Here is a 10,136-nt window from a genome sequence, read left to right on the forward strand (position 1 = left end):
TCGGTTGTGTTACAGCCTGAATTTAAATTGAGATGTTTTGTCACTGGTTTACACACAATACCCCATAATGTCAAAGAGGAATTTTGTTTTTCGAAAAGTCTTGAGTCAATAAGTATTCAACCCCTTTTGGTATGGCAAGTCTAAGTAAGTTCAGGAGTAAAAAATGGCTTAACAAGTCACATAATAAGTTGCATGGCCTCTGTGTGCAATTAATAGTGTTTAACCCACACAATTATCTGTAAGGTCCCTCAGTCGAGCAGTGAATTTCAAACACAGATTCAACCACAAAGACCAAGGAGGTTTTCCTATGCTTTGCAAAGAAGGACACATATTGGTAGATGGGTAAAAAAAGGTAGACATTGAATTACACTTTGGATGGTGTATAAATATACCCAGTCACTCCAAAGATACATGCGTCCTTCCTAACTCTAAAGTTGCCGGAGAGGAAGAAAACCGCTCATGGATTTCACCATGAGGCCAATGGTGACTTTAAAACAGTTATGGAGTTTAATGGCAGTGGTTGGAGAAAACTGAGAATGGATCAACAACATTGTAGTTACTCTACAATACTAAAATAAAGACAGTGAAAACAAGGAAGCATGTACATAATAAAAATATTCCAAAACATGCATCCTGCTTGCAATTAGGCATTATAGTAGAACTACATGAAATGTGGCAAAGAAATTAACTTAATGTCCTGAATACAAAGTTTTATGTTTGGGGCAAATCCAACACATCACTGAGTGCCACTCTTCATACAGTATTTTCAAGCTTGGTGGCATCATATCACATTTTATTGGTCACATACACATGTTTAGCAGATGTTATTTCTACCTCTAACAGTGCAGTAGTATATTAACAGTAATATCTAACAATTTTGCAATAATACACACTGATCTAAGTAAAGGAATGGAATTAAGAATATATAAAGATATGGATGAGCATCATGTTAAGGGAATGCTGTCATCGGCAAGAACTAGGGAGTTTATTTTTATAAAAATAAATGGAATAGAGCTAAACACAGGCAAAATCCCAGAGTAAAACCTGGTTCAGTCTGCTTTCCAACCGACACTGGGAGACAAATTCACCTTTCAGCTGGACAATAACCTAAAACACAAGACCAAATATACACTGGAGTTGCTTAGCAAGATGATGGTGAATGTTCCTGAGTGGCCTTAGTTACAGTTTTGACATAAATCGGCTTGAAAATCTATGGTAAGATTTGATAATGGCTGTCTAGCAATGATCAACAACCAACTTTAAGAATTTTCAATACATTTGCTAAAACATGTTGGAATAAGTCAAGGGGTATGAATACTTTCTGAAAGCACTGTATCTACTGCTCGGATAGTTCCATCTGAGCAACTGGCTTAATCTTTAACTGATTTTTGGTTGAGTTGGAGACGGGAACACAACATATTTGTTAACCTGTCAACAAGTTAGTAGGCTATTTATTGTACTTCAAATATTGATATTGAGTTGTGTTTGGTTGTCAACGCAACCAAACATCAACATTTGAAGGAGATTTATCTTCTGCTCGGATAGTTCTATCTGTGCCACTGACTTAAAGGCTCTGCATTATCAATCTGACATCTGCAGTGTCCGTATAGCATTTACTGCGATGCGGCCTCCGCAGAAGTCAGAGCATTCATACTTTTTACAGGACCTCCCGCCCGCCCCCACCTACCGTCAACCAATCATGTCAATGCGGAGCTATACGGAGCCCTCCGCATTGTTACAACAATTGCGTGACACCCTCCGTACTGAGTCTCCGGGCCACGTTGCTGGTTCAAGCATAAATTGGCTTTTAGTCTGTCTTTAATTCCGGTTTGTCTACAAATTAATAATTTATACTGTATGTTGGATTCACGTCTCCATCTCAACCTTAAATAACAGTTAAAGAATAGGGCTAAATCAAACTTTAAATGCACATTAAATAAAGGTTAAGGGTTTAAAATGGTAGATATGGGCACTAATAAGTACCTAAATTGGAACATAGTGGCTGTACAGTAACATGCTATACATTACGTCAGAGCTCTGGCTCTGCGCTTCACAGCACTGTATGAGTTTTGACTGACAGACGTTCTGAACTTGAGCGCCGTGTGCAACAAGGTGCCCCCATCCCTCCCGGTAATTGGGCAATTTTTGCACATTTTTGGTTGTCAGGCTGAGGAAAATGCTGTAAATGAAGGTGACTCAATGTATTCTGAAAGATGAGACATTGAGGATTATAATAAATGCAGGGCTGTGTTCCAAACACAACAACTACAAGTGTACTTAAGACACAGCTAGGAGAGCTATAGTTGAAGACTTCATACGCTGATTAAAATAGCTGTTTTTCTGAGCACTCTTTCAAATTTATTAGGACATGTAAACAGCTTAATCGACGTTTCAGGGGTGTATTTGATCTGTGCATTTGCTAGCACCGGTTGCGCAAGCCTCCATCTCTTTGTGGTGTAGTGAGTTCTGAAAGTATGCAACTTAGAAATGGTTTTCACATACAAACTTTATATGTCCGATCTCAGAATCAAATAGGCTTTGCAAAAAATGACATGGTCACTGTGGTAGAACGTTTATTTTGATTGGTGATTTTCTGCATTTATCAAAAGTCCCATAGGGTAGCCTGATTTCAGATGTATCCATGTAACAACAGGATTATTAGGGAAATAGCATAGCTCAGCAGGGCTGGTCTTGGTTAAAACCCTGGATGGGAGGCCAAAGGGTATCTGTAGATAGATCAATTCTTTCAGTAAGAGGTGCTGCCCAGCCTATAGTTTTTTTCTGATAGTGGATTTAACGTAAGGTACAAATTCAACATATTTATACAAGGTTTGTCTTTGTTGTCATAATCCTGTGGTTGAAATTTCACCCACAAAATTTCACCCCCAAAACAACAGTTGATTACTTTTTTCAAATCCAATGTATTTTCCATGTAGATTCCACGTCACAATATGTTGACAATTTACCTTGAAACAATGTTTATTCAACCGGTTTGTGCGCAGTGAGAACCTAGCTGTGTTTCATGTGTCTTACAGGACCGAGGATTCCCCGGGCTGACTGATGTAAACATGGACAGCATTACCGGCCCACTCATTAGGCAGGATTAGGCAACCGCATATGGATGGAAGTTTGACGAGGGCGGCATTTTCTGAGCTAAACTGACCAAGACGCACCTCCAACAACACATAAAACCTCATATAATTATGCCCAAAAATCACAACCATTTTTCTCAACCAGTGGCATATGGGCTTTTTAGGTGACACCTGATGCCGCCCTGTCATAAGCAGTGCCCACTTTGTCAAATGCAGGGACGGAAAATATTGATCTCGTCCATTCCCAGCGCACCTCTCCAGGGTGCTGTTGGAGAGATGCATTGCTGCAGTGCTCCACCAACATTCTGTAAAAAATCCTATAGCATACATGGCATATGGTAGAAAGAGTATGTGGCCCTTTCTGTAGCCTACAGGCTGAAGATAAAATGTATGACAATGTAATGTGAAGGAAACTTTTTCCATCAGGTTTCTCTGATCAAATAGCCAAAACGAATCAGGCTACTCACACAGCTGATCATAGCTAAAAATAAAATACTTCTGCATTTCCTGCTGTGTAAACACATTGCAAACAGGCTGAGAATAACTCCTCCTGATAAAGTTATCAGATAAACTCCTCCTGATAAAGCCAGAGGCCTGTTTTACAAACAGTGTGCCTACATCATGGATGGGCATTCATATTCATCATTTTCGCACTAGGACAGGAATTATGTCGAAATAGTGGTGGTAACTTCCTGGGTAGGGGGTCCTTTGAATATAAACGGCTAGTTGCGGGGTGAAGCCAAAGGTAGCATGTGCATGACATCTTAACAATTAGTTAGCCCTGTAGGACGCCCGCATCGCTATGTATCATAAGTCTCTAAGGAAATGTGTTTATAGTAGAGCAACAATACTAACTGTCTTTAGCAAAAGCCTCACCTTCTGCTACTCAATGATGTTGTTGCATTTTGAGCTTGTAATTAGTAAGGTGAACATTTTCTTTGGCGATGAAATGTCACTTCCTTATGTATAAAATGCATTTTACCAAGACAAATGTGATTATTCATGTTCTGAATCGTTCAGTGGGGGCTTTCTCTAACATATCATATCTAACATTCTCATATCATATCTAACATTCTCTAGTATCTCTTCTTGCACATGATCATCTGATGATTTATCACTCCAGTGTTAATCTGCTAAATTGTAATTACTCGATTTATTGCCTACCTCATGCCTTTTGCACACATTGTATATAGATTCTCTTTTTTTTCTACCATGTTATTGACTTGTTTATTGTTTACTCCATGTGTAACTCTGTGTTGTTGTCTGTTCACACTGCTATGCTTTATCTTGGCCAGGTCGCAGTTGCAAATGAGAACTTGTTCTCAACTAGCCTACCTGGTTAAATAAAGGTGAAATAAAATAAAATAAAAAATATCATTAACATTATATCCAAAAAGTCACATTTCGAAACCTAGCACATCTGATGATAAGCACCGAGCTCTGTTGACAGAGCGGTGCATAGTGTAATGAATTTATACTACAGAATAGTAGGCTGATACACAGCCAATACAGTAGGTAGCGGCATGCATCTACAACATTTGTTTGGGCCGCCATAATACCGAAGAAGACATAGCGGTGCCACAGATGAACAATGAGTCCAGATATTTCACCAGATGTATAAACGTGAAGCATTCGGAGTTGATGAGTGGAAGCCCAGTGGGAGAAGATGGAGCAAGATGGATTTTGGCCGACATTCTGCAAATTTTCACATCGATAAAACATTTGATCTCAGTACAGTTTTCTGTTTCCAAAACTATAGAAGATGGCGCTGTACTGGATGGCCACCGTTTTGCAAGCTCTGACCCAACTTAGCTACTTTGTGATTATTTGGTCGTTTATTTGTACTCTATTTTTACCAAATGTATCCGCTATTATTTCTTACAACCAAAAATTACTTTTGAACATCAGATCGGCAGTTCCTTAACCCAATTCCAGCTTCTACTTCAACTTCTACTCATCTGCCCTGGGCTCTCTCTGTAATTCCGACCCAATTTTTGGGCTACCCATGAGGAAACATCAGAGTTAAAGAGGCAAGAGAGGGGGGATCCTGGTTAAGGGGAAAACCTCTGCCGTCCATTCTACTGGCCACTTGATAATAAGATGGTTGACATCCGATCGCGGATTTGCTACCAATCTTCTTCGTTTTTTAGAAACATAGCTCTCGGACAAGTTACCGCCCACGGCTATCCAACTCGGTGGATTCTTCCGCCCAGTGGGGTCAGGGAATTCGAGGGGGGGAGAGATTTGCCTCTTCATCATGTGCTAATGTGCTAATTCCAGCGCGGTGGAAGTGTTGACCCACTGTTCACCCATCTTGAAATACCTGATGATCAAATGCCGACCCTTCTACCTCCCAAGGGAGTTTTCAGCTGTTATCGTGACTGCTGTAGACATTCCACCTCAGGACAATAGAAATAACAGCTGGCGCTAAACGAACTGTACAAGGCTATAAACAAGCAGGATAACCTACACCCAGAGGCTGCGTCATTAATTCAGTGTCACTAAGACACGTGATGCCCAACTTCCATCAACATGTCTCCATCTCCACAAGGGGCGATAAAGTCCTAGACCACTGCTATTCTACCCACAAGCAAGCGTACAAGGCTCTCCCTCGTCCGCCATTCAGAAAATCAGATCAAGACTCCGTACTCTTGCTTTCTGTCTACAAGCAGAAGCTGAAACAGGAAGTACCCGCAATTCACTCCATTGAGAAATGGTCACCAGACTCGGAAGATATGCTATAGGACTGCTTGGCTAACGCTGATTGGAATATGTTTAGAGACTCCGCCAAAAACATTGATGAGCTAACCACCTCCGTCACCGGCTTCATTAGAAAATACATCGGCGACGTTGTACCCACAATGAGGGTTCGCTGCTTCCCCAATCAAAAGCCCTGGATTAGCACAGCGGTTGGTGATAAACTAAAGAACAGGGCTACCGCACACAGAGCTGTTGTAGACAACCCTGATGCTATGGCCGAGGACAGGAATAAGTACAAGAAGTCCTGCTATGGGACAATACCGGAATAAGTACAAGAAGTCCTGCTATGGGACAATATAGGAATAAGGTGGAATCATGCCCGCCGCATGTGGCAGGGGCTACAGTCCGTTACGGATTACAAAGGAAGACCAAACCGTGATCTTCCCAATGATGCCTCTCTACCAGACAAACTCAATGCATTTTATGCCTGCTATGCCAACAACATCGAGCCTGGTGTGAGGGCAGTTACCGACCCAGACCCAGAGGATTGGGTAATCTCACTCTCCAATGCCGACGTGAGAATGGTCTTTAATCAGATCAACAACCGCAAGGCCGCGGGCCCTGACAGTATTCCAGAGCTCGTTCTCAGAGCATGTGCAGAACAGCTGGCAGGCATATTTACTGTAAATTTCAACCTTTCCTTGTCCCAGTCTGTTATCACCACGTGTTCTCAGATGACGACAATCATTCCTGTACCTACAGTGCATTCAGACCTCTTGACGTTTTCCACATTTTGTTATGTTATAGCCTTATTCTAAAATGTATTATTTATTTTCCTCAACAATCTACTCACAATAACCCCAAATTACAAAGCAAAAACCCAGTTTTTAGAAATTTTTGCAAAAGTAAAAAAAAAAAAAAAAGCACTAAAACATCACATTTACGTAAGTATTCAGACCCTATACTCAGTACTTTGTTGAAGCACCTTTGGCAGTGATTACACTCTCAAGTCTTCTTGGGTATGATGCTACAAATTTGGCACACCTTTCTTTGGGGAGTTTCAACCGTTCTTCTCTGCAGATCCTCTCAAGCTCTGTCAGGTTGGATGGGGAGTGTCGCTGCACAGCTATTTTCAGGTCTCCAGAGATGTGCGATCGGGTTAAGGTCAGGGCTCTGGCTGGGCCACTCAAGGACATTCATAGACTTGTCCCGAAGCCACTCTTGCGTCGTCTTGGCTGTGTGCTTAGGGTCAATGTCCTGTTGGAAGGTGAACCTTTGAGCCAGTCTTGAGGACCTGAGTGCTCTGGAGCAGGTTTTTTATCATGGATCTCACTGTACTTTTCTCCATTCATCTTTCCCTTGATCCGGACTAGTCTCCCAGTCCCTGCCACAGAAAAACATCCCCACAGCATGATGCTGCCACCACCATGCTTCACCGTAGGGATGGTGCCAGGTTTCCTTCAGACGTGACGCTTTGCATTCAGGCCAAAGTGTTCAATCTTGGTTTGGTCAGACCAAACAATCTTGTTTCTCATAGTCTGAGAGTCCATTAGTGCCTTTTGGCGAACTCCAAGCAGGCAATCATGTGTCTTCTACTGAGCAGTGGCTTCCGTCTGGCCACTCTACCATAAAGGCCTGATTGGTGGAGTGCTGCAGAGATAGTTATCCTTCTGGAAGGTTCTCCCATCTCCACAGACTAATTCTGGAGCTCTGTCAGAGTGACTATCAGGTTCTTTGTCACCTCCCTGACCAAGGCCCTTCTTCCCCGATTGCTCAGTTTGGCCGGGCGGTCAGTTCTAGGAAGAGTTTTGGTGGTTCCAAACTTCTTCCATTTAAGAATGATGGAGGCCACTGTATTCTTGGGGACTTTCAATGCTGCCAACATTTTTTGGTACACAATCCTGTTTTGTAGCTCTACGGACAATTCCTTCGACCTCATGGCTTGGTTTTTGTAATATTAAGTAATAATAAGTAATATAAGTAATATTATGGGGATGAGGTAGTTGGGTGTGCTATTTACAGATTGGCTGTGTACAAGTGCAGTGATCGGTAAGCTGCTCTGACAGCTGATGCTTAAAGTTAGAGAGGGAGATATAGGGCTCCAGCTTCAGTGATTTTTGCAATTCGTTCCAGTCATTGGCAGCAGAGAACTGGAATGAAAGGCAGCCAAAGTAAGTGTTGGCTTTGGGGATGACCAGTGAAATATACCTGCTGGAGCTCGTACTACGGGTGGGTGTTGCTATGGTGACCAGTGAGCTGAGATAAGGTGGCGCTTTACCTAGCAAAGACTTATAGATAACCTGGAGCCAGTGAGTTTGGTGACAAATATGTAGTGAGGGCCAGCCAACGAGAGCATACAAGTCGCAGTGGTGGGTAGTATGTAGGGCTTTGGTGACAAAACGGATGGCAGTGTGATAGACTACATCCAGTTTGCTGAGTAGAGTGTTGGGGGCTATTTTGTAAATGACATCGCCGAAGTCAAGGATCGGTAGGATACTCAGTTTTACGAGGGTATGTTTGGCAGCATGAGTGAAGGAGGCTTTGTTGCGAAGTAGGAAGCCAATTCTAGATTTAATTTTGGATTTGAGATGCTTAATGTGAGTCTGGAAGGAGAGTTTGCAGTCTAGCCAGACACCTAAGTATTTGTAGTTTTCCACATATTCTAGGTCAGAACCTTCCAGAGTAGTGATGCTAGTCGGGCGGGAGGGTGCGGAAAGCAATCGTTTGAAGAGTATGCATGAGATTGCATATTATCTTTTGGTAAATAGAGTAGCATGCTACATACATTACCGGTCAAAAGTTTTAGAACACCTACTCATTCAAGAGTTTTTCTTTAGTTTTACTATTTTCTACATTGTCGAATAATAGTGAAGACATCAACACTTTGAAATAACACATATGGAATCATGTTATAACCAAAAAAGTGTTAAACAAATCAAAATATAGTTTGCCTTTGTTGACAGCTTTGCACACTCTTGACATTCTCTCAACCAGCTTCATGAGGTAGTCACCTGGATGCATTTCAAATAACAGGTGTGCCTTGTTAAAAGTTTATTAGTGGAATTTCTTTCCTTAATGCGTTTGAGCCAATCAGTTTGGTATATAGGTATGGTTGGTATATAGAAAATAGCTCTATTTTGTAAAAGACCAACTCCATATTATGGCAAGAACAGCTCAAATAAGCAAAGAGAAATGACATTCCATCATTACTTTAATATATGAAGGTCAGTCAATCCAGAAAATCTCAAGAACATTGAAAGTTTATTCAAGTGCAGTTGCAAAAGAACTTGACGCTCTCAACCTGCTCCACTACAGCCCCATCGATGAGAATGGGGGCGTGCTCGGTCCTCCTTTTCCTGTAGTCCACAATAATCTCCTTAGTCTTGGTTACGTTGAGGGATAGGTTGTTATTCTGGCACCACCCGGCCAGGTCTCTGACTTCCTCCCTATAGGCTGTCTCATCATTGTCGGTGATCAGGCTTACCACTGTTGTGTCGTCTGCAAACTTAATGATGGTGTTGGAGTCATGCCTGGCCATGCAGTTGTGGGTGAACAGGGAGTACAGGAGAGGACTGAGCATGCACCCCTGGGGAGCTCCAGTGTTGAGGATGAGTGGCAGATGTGTTACTACCTACCCTCACCACCTGGGGGTGGCCCGTCAGGAAGTCCAGGATCCAGTTGCAGAGGGAGGTGTTTAGTCCCAGGATCCTTAGCTTAGTGATGAGCTTTGAGGGCACTATGATGTTGAACACAGAGCTGAGTCAATGAATAGCATTCTCACATAAGTGTTCCTTTTGTCCAGGTGGGAAAGGGCAGTGTGGAGTGCAATAGATATTGAATCATCTGTGGATCTGTTTGTGCGGTATGCAAATTGGAGTCGGTCTATGGTTTCTGGCATAATGGTGTGGATGTGAATCATTACCAACCTTTTAAAGCACTTCATGGCTATGGATGTGAGTGCTACGGGTCTGTAGTCATTTAGCCAGGTTGCCTTTGTGTTCTTGGGCACAGGGACTATAGTGGTCTGCTTGAAACATGTTGGTATTACAGACTCAATCAGGGACATGTTGAAAATGTAATTGAAAACACCTGCCAGTTGGTCAGCACATGCCCGGAGCACACGTCCTGGTAATCCGTCTGGCCCCGCAGCCTTGTGAATGTTGACCTGTTTAAAGGTCTTACTCACGTCGACTACGGAGAGCGTGATCACACAGTCATCCGGAACAGCTGATGCTCTCATGCATGCCTCAGTGTTGCTTGCCTCGAAGCGAGCATAGAAGTGATTTATCTCATCTTGTAGGCTCGTGTCACTGAGCAGCTCGCGGCTGTGCTTCCATTTGTAGT

This window comes from Salvelinus fontinalis, chromosome 17 (assembly GCF_029448725.1).
Source record: "Salvelinus fontinalis isolate EN_2023a chromosome 17, ASM2944872v1, whole genome shotgun sequence".
NCBI lineage: Eukaryota > Metazoa > Chordata > Actinopteri > Salmoniformes > Salmonidae > Salvelinus > Salvelinus fontinalis.